Below are 8,225 nucleotides of genomic sequence, written 5' to 3'. Positions count from 1 at the left end.
TACACTCACGTATTCCAATTGCTCGCTCTTATCTAGAAAGGCTAAATATCCCATTCCTTGGCTTATGATATGAACAAGAGTTCATGGAATCTTTTGTATTTAGAACAGAGAACATATTCGAAGATGCTGTTGCTTATCAATGCAGCAGTTCGACTGGTTGACAGTCTAATATTTTCGTATGCCATACCAGCAACCTTTTTATCTTTATACATTTAAGAAATCTAAAAATGCACCATTGATATTTTTCTGATGATTTCATTATATCTCGTTCAGTTTTTTAAAGAGACAAACGACTAATCTGCAATCAATTATCATTTGCAGTATTTCCTGAACAGTGATTTCACTTGCCCTGACAAAGTAGAAGCCATCGTAAAATAAGGAAAAATTATTCTTCCGTTCATAATCATTACGTAATTTCCTAAGGAAAAAAAATGAATTCAGAAACGTGATATTTCACACGCTGTAATCAATGAGACCCCGTATTTTCACAGGGAGGGTCGAGGTTGCTACCGAGTGAATTCTGTACAAAGTAGACTGGCAAGATGTAATTAGTAATTGGTGAAATAACTTGTTCAACTGCAAATCGTTTCAGATTCCTGACGCTACTTCGGTTTTCTTGTAACACTCGACTTCCAAGGAGGGTATCTTTTTACTCTGTGTGAATTTGTGCGTGCGTGCGTGTGTATGTGCTAGCAGGATATCACAAACACGTACGGAGAGGAAAAAAAATTGATAAATGTGACCATATGATAACGGTCTTTAAAGATGGAATTGTGGAATAATTCTGCAGAAAACTCGATTTTCATCATGAAAACCTCTTCGACAGTGAAGAAGTAAGAAGATTTCAGGTTGTTTTAACATTTTACACTTTTCATATTTTACGGTTTTGTTCCATATATACAAAGACGGTATTTATTGTTGGGAGTTCTTTTATTCACTGTTGCTTTGGATTTGTGTTTTCTACTTAGGGTTCGTGAACATATTATCTCTTACGATTTTGTTAAAAATTGTCTTCATATTTCCTCACTCAAGCTGTTCCAGGATACATTATATTTTTGATATTCCTGCCTCATTAACTTCTGTCTTATTCATAAATAGGAATTTCATTGTTAATTGCTTTACTATCTTTAGTTGGACGAGGGCCAAGTTTCGGCTTTGCATCGGTACAGTTGTCTCGCTCAGCTTGACTACTATGAAGTCCAGCCTAGAAAAAAGCAGGGACCAGTGTAAAATTTGTATTTAAAGACAAAATGGCTCTACTGCAGTGAATTCCCTGCCACCACCACTGTTCTCCCTATTTAGGGAACTGACAGTTCATAGCTACGGCCGGTTGCGGGCTTATTACAATGCACGTACTCACATCGAATAGCTGTACACCTGAATTTGTTGGACCTTGGCAGAATGAGTCCTCGGATGACCCTTTCGAGCTTAAGAACCTGGAAATTTTAAATACTTGATAGCGGGCAGAATATCTGGGCACCCCTGGTAAAGATATGTTCTCTACTGAGGTCTCTTATTGTGGAAGTTTTGACAACCACACAGTTTCCGTTGTAATATTAGACTTTAGGAGCTATTTACAACTTCATCGTCTACCTGCATTATCCCATTCAGAGGCAACCTAGTTGAAATCTTTTTATAGCAATCAAGCACTAGGAATAATGCAGTGTGTGAAAATTTCACAGTGCATGTAATAGACAATTGAAAAAGTTTTCATGTATTATTTAATTCATGGGCACACTTTTAGAGATCTTATAAAACAACAAATAAATGTGAACAAAATACAGTGAAGGGTGTTATATGAGATAAATTTAAAAATAGTAATTAAGAAAACTGCGCTGGACAAAAGGAAACAGTGCAAGGGGAAGGGAAACGGGAGGAAACAAATCACAGGAGAAGTGAAACTCCAAGAAACAACGTCGTTCTCATAAACACTCCGTGATATCCATTCCTAATGCATCAGCTTTCTCCTAATGGAAGAAGACGCAGCAGCACCATTCAGAGGATTAACAAAGAAGTTTTAGTGATGGCGAATGTTATTTGAAGGAAGCTGGAATGGCAAGCAAAAACAAAGAGAGAAAACATGACGCGTCTTATATTTACACGCTCGCTGGTTCTGTTTTCATCCATAAGAGAGAGAGAGAGAGATCTGCCTTTACTGAGAGAGAGAGAGAGAGAGAGAGAGAGAGAGAGAGAGAGAGAGAGAGAGAGAGAGAGAGAGAGAGAGAGAGAGGAGTGATTTAATAATTAAAGAAAGAATGCTTTAGCGACAATTGTAATGTTTTAGCCCTATAGCACCTCTTTTTGGTTGAAACACCCTTTTGTTTTTTTTACCTTATGCCTTCATTCCTTTACCGGGGGTGGCGCCTGAAGGGCAGTCGTCCAGTTCTCAGAGGTCATTATGATAGGTTGCTAGACCTATTCCCTTATATCGGTGCCATGTGACGATGGTACCTTACACTTGGGTGGCAAGCTGAAAGAGAACCACTCACTCAGTTATTTTTTTGTTACTCAAGTTCCTTGTGGTCTATTCCTACCCAATTCAGAACTTCTATATGTTATACTTCATTTGTGTGCCATATGACGTTATTGATGTGTCATAACTTGTCCTTTTAACACTTAATAAACAGTAAGTGTAATAACTACTTTTTTTATTTCTATATTCATTTGCAAACTCATTAACACTAAAGTGTATGTTTACATATTTCTGATAAGTACAAAACCACATCTGACCAGATGTTAACAGGTCTTATCGAATTGTTTTTCCAGATGCCCATGCGATCATATCCTAAGCCTTCTGAGAAATAGACCGCAGCAACCATGATCTTTACAGAGACCTTATGGTAACTTAAGAAGTTGATACAGGGAACAGCGAAAGTAGACTTCCCATATCCCGCGAAGGCTTATTTATTCTTTACATGGAGTATTTTGAAACAGAAATTTTGCCGTCTATTTCACCCCGTAATACGATGTGGCTTAGATACGTAGATGATATCTTTGCATTCTGGGACAATAGCTGGGGAGATTTACTGTAAATGAATGTTATTAGCCTAAGTGCGCTAGTCCCGACCATTAGGTTTAAAAGATAATCGGAAAAAACGGTAAATTGCCTTTCCTAGATGTATTAATCTTAAGAGAACAGAATAGATTTACCTTCACAGTATATAGTTAGCCCACTATCGCTGTTTCCTATATTAACTTCCTAAGTTAGTGTGTCTCTGTCAGAATCATGGTTGTCTGCTGTCTGTTTCTCGGGGGGCTCAGGGTATGTTCGCACGGGTCTCTGGAAAAACAATTTGATACGACGTCACTCAGTTCCTCCACCCAACAACAGACTTTAAGTTGAATTAAACCATCCTACTGTTTGAACGCCTCAGTTGTCTAAATTTAAATATAACTATGGAATGGAGGATGAAATTTAGGCTGGAGGCCAAGCACTGGGATCCATGAGGTCATTCAGAGCTGAAGGGAAATTGAGAGTAGAAAGGTATTCAAGGTGTAGCAGTAGGATACCCTGGCAGCTGCACTATAAAACATTTGAGACTTTCAGTCGAGAAACATGCCAAAGCGACATCCTGGATGCAAAAAAGTAATTTAAATATATTTTTTGTTGGTTTTATCCTTGTACATCACAGATCCGTCTTCAATATTTTAAAAATGGCACTTGGCATGTTTCTCGACTGAAAAGCTCAATTGTTAGGAGAGGATGCAAAGTAAGGTGGAAGAAAGAGAATATGAATGGGGGTACAGTAAAAGGAATGAAAGGGGTTGCTAGGGCCGAAGAGGCGCTGCGAAGAACCTTCAGTAAGGCCTACGGAGTACCGCGTGAGGTACACTGGCGGCACTAAAAGGGAAATAAAACTATGAGAAAATATAAATAAAAACAATGGCTTAGATCACTGTCGTCTTTATTTTGGCTCGGCGACAAACTTTCCTTTATGGACACTTGACCCACACATTCAAAACAAGTCTTGTTAACTGGAGAAAAGGAAATAGAAAGACGAAGAATGGTGAGAATGCTTAACAACTTTTGTAAGAAGTAATGTCAGCAGGAGTCACGTTAAGATGATACGCTAATTGGGTGCCAGGATGAGGACTGCTGAGCTGTTACAGCGAACATCGGAACAAAGAAAGTGTAACTTTTCACAAGTCTACATCATTCGGCGTATTTCACAACAATAGGAGTGAGGAGAGAGATGAATTATGCATAAAGTGACACAAGGAAGAAAAAAGGAGCTCAGCCAAACTCTCGGAAATAAAAAGAGTATTTAGGAGCCAGCGTTGAGATGAATGAAGCAATTGCTTGCTAATTCGCGTCCATGGAATTAAAGTGCAAGGGAGGAATATGGATAAAACAAAATATGTGAATTGCTTAATGTGGATGTTTGGGTTACTATAACCATGAAAACATAAACGAAAGGAAAAACAATAACAATAAATTGTTGAAATAGTATTGAAAATGAAAAGTTGAATCAATTAATTCTTAAGGTGGTCTGAAACTATGGAAAAGAAAATACAAGAGCAAGGCTTAAGAAATTGAGTTCTGATTCAAAAGGCAAAAGGTGAAAGGGAAGGGTCAGGGAAGTGAAGAGTTTTAGGAGAGACAAAAAGTAGAAAAAATGCTTTACGACACACAATGTTCATCTTTAGACGCAAGATGCAGTTGAATGTCGGAACAGGTGCAAGGAGACCAGACGTGTGACTGATGACGGTTAGGTGCGGGAAGTGTCAGTGAGAACATTTGTTTTCTTTTAGACATGTAGACAGTTTTTTATTCTCTGATTAAGAAATGATACCCTCTTTTCCTTTGAAGTTTCTTTTTCTTTTTAAGGATGTGAGGGCATGACTCCTATATATTCACCAAAACACTGTTTCTTCTACCAGTAAATACCTCTGGATGAAAATTAAGGCATCGCTGCTCCGTTGATCCTTCAGTGCGGAATAAGTGGCTGATTTCTCTGCGAAATCTCCCTCAGCAGCAGCCGCCTTCTATGAGTACACAAAGGTTTCCTCAGCAGAAATAGTTCACTGAAATACTGCTATTTGCATGTTTTCTTTCATCTCACTTTCTTTCTACTTCTAAACTACAGTTGTGCATAAAATTTCTTGTTTCTAATTTTTTATTGCTTACTATTCAATTTCTGATATATCAAATTTGTTTCTACCTCATATTGATCAATAAAACTTTATCATTGTGTTCCTGCCTTTGTGATTCACCTTGAGTGGAAAATACTAAAATTTAGATTTACGCCGAAAGGCGTACAAAATTACAGTTATCTATACGGCAAAAATTTAAAATATTGGTAGTGTGACCACTGATGGCAAATGAGACGTGTAGGCTTACCTGAAGCATAGGAACTGCTCTATTTTAAATCTGTATGCGAAGGTCTTTCTGATTTCATTATATTTGCAAACTTTTGAGTAACCCTTTCCTCGTAATCCCCCTTTACAAAACCAATCGTTTGTGGATCCTTTGTAAGACAAACATCCCAATGATTCATATCTGACCTTTGCAATTATGAGAATGAGGGGTAACAACATATTCCTGATGTCTGCAGTGCAAAACAGTTGCCCGCCAAGATTGCAAAGAATCTTTAAAAGACAAAAGTCGTTTGCGCATCATTTCGTATTTATTAGAGCGGTTTATCGCTGTAAAGGCATGGTGCCTATACTTTGCCATACTGAGCTAACACACTGCAGTAGACAGTCCAGAGCTTTTCTTCTGCTTCTCTGCGGCTTCAGCTACATTGTGTTTTGCTATTTATTTTTCCAATTTAGTTTGGGCTCTTCTTCCCATCTAGCTGTCCAACTTATTTAATGTTGCTCAACAGTCAAACTACACTACTTTTCTGTTATAATAAAATCCTTTGTGTAAGTACAATTATCACTAAACCTACACCTCAAATTTGAAACTATATACTTGTTTAATTGTAATAGCCACAATGCCCTCTTAACTTTTCGAATTTTTTGTGGTTTTCTGGAAATTCTTGTCACTACAAAGCCATAGATCCAAGTGCAAGAAATTTGAAGCAGTTATGATGTCCGGTAGCTGGAAACGAACCGGAGTTCCACAGTCACAACGAGGTCCCGTTGTCGACCTGACCACGAGAAGGACATCGTAGTCAAGTGGGCAATCGTTTTTATTGCTTTTAGGCTGAAACATATATTATCTCTTCGGGCTCTAAGATTTGTAGGATCTCTGCTGCTCAATGAGTGTTTACAGAAATCGACACTCCTAACGACTGAAAACGTTAGTATTTTCTGCTGCAAAACAAATCATATCTTTACATAAATATTTTTCTTGCCAACTATCAAGGAAAAAACTCATGAAACTGAGGGTATAAACCCTCTGGATAACAGAGGACCTTCGTATCGCTTTGGCATCAGGGGTTTTGGAATGATTACCTCGGTACCATGCATTGCTGCATAATGCTTAGGGCAATGCTTGTGGAGTTGGTTATATGGTGGATGTGCATTTGCATTTGCTTCTGTCAAGTGACGGAATATGTAATTAGGCCAATTATATTCGTGCTCTCTCCATGTGTGTTTGCAGTAAATTTTTAGTGCGGTATCTCCTCAGTTATTCAGTTAATGAAAATAAACATAATTAATTTTTTTATTATTATTTTCTAGTAAATCGGCAGCACATCAGAAACATCAGATCTTACGATTTTCTCCTTCTACAGTAGAACCAAAATAAAGTGAGTTTCAGCGTGAACTGAGGAATAGAGAAAGTTACAGAAACTGTTAATCGAAAATTAACGATAAAATTACAGGGCATTTATTCTTATTTATAAAGAAATAAATGACGAATTGTATATTATTTTTTATGGAAGAATATGTAACTTAGTCTGATAATAAACAGCAGTCAGTCCAAGAACTGGGACTTTGTCGTCTGCCGCCACGGAATTTAAGGCGTCAGGCATTCCGATTACTGGGTAAAGTCGGAGAAGGAGAGATCAGGCGGAAGGGGACGAAAATGAAAGAAGAAATAGCTGTATGAAGTAAAAGCTGCGAAAGTGAAGTAAAGTGAATGAAAAGGAAGAGGGGGAGCGGAATCGGGGAGACAGTTTGCTTGCTGTTGTTGTGTCGTTGTTGTTAGTGCTGTTACTGAATTGAATATGGAATTTAGGCCAAAGGGCAAGCACTGGGACCTATGAGGTCATTCAGCACTGAAGCGGAAATTGACGGTAAATGGTTTGAAAGGTGTAACAGGAGTGAAAACCTCTCATTTGCACTGTGAATTAATTGTAAGGAGAGGGTGGACGCTGCAAAGAAAGTGCAAAAGACGGAAGGAAGAGAATATGAAAGGAGAAACATCTTGGAACGAGTAAAGCAATTCTGGTACATCCGCACTATCTTCAATGCTATTCAGGTCATCTCATCGAGATGTCGGAATAAGAAACTAGGCAGAAATCTACCTTTTCTCTTTTTCTTGTAGTATTTTTCTCTTTTTTTGCAGTGAGGGGCAATAAGTAAAAGAAATCTCCTGATCCAGGTGCACTATAATAAGGGATATACTGACAAAACAAGCTATTGTGAAAATATCATGACCCGCCATTTTTTTTCCAGTCTCTGGTTTAAGGGCACTGTAGTGACACAGGTGTGATATAGGAACTTTCGACCTCTAGAAATAGTTTTACTAACTTTCAAATTTCATCAGTGAAAGATTCATTTGAGTAAAGGCTTCAAAAGAGAAAGGAGAAGCTTACTTGACATGTTCAATTTGGGTAACAGAATGATCATATGAAATGAGTGTATGGCTGTTGCTATGGAGAATGTCTAGTGTTGAATGACTTATCTGCCATTAGTAAATCAGCAGATGAAACGAAAAAAATACAGAATTTACAGAATGCAACAAAGGCACAAAGAAAAACAAGTTGTGGATGTAGGAAGAAGAATAACAAATCCGATGACGTTCCTTGGAGACATCCAAGAACTACGAACATAAATGGGCGATTTTTAATAAAAAATGAAGCTCTACATCCTTGGCATCCTGTGTGGTGTTCTCAAGAGTAGTTCTGTAAATCATTATCTTCTGTCTACTGCTTTCATTCTTTTTTCCCTCATTTTGTAAGTCATTGAATTTGACCTTCAAAGAGAATAGTTTTATAATTATAGAGCAATTTATATTTTAAAGAAAATATATGGTTTATTTAAATAAGTAAAATACATTCCCAACTCATAATTAACAAATATTCTCGATAACAGTAACCTTGCAATTACGA

This window comes from Macrobrachium rosenbergii, chromosome 46 (assembly GCF_040412425.1).
Source record: "Macrobrachium rosenbergii isolate ZJJX-2024 chromosome 46, ASM4041242v1, whole genome shotgun sequence".
Taxonomy (NCBI): Eukaryota; Metazoa; Arthropoda; class Malacostraca; order Decapoda; family Palaemonidae; genus Macrobrachium; species Macrobrachium rosenbergii.
The sequence above is the reverse complement of the archived record's forward strand: the minus strand, read 5'-3'. Positions refer to the sequence as shown.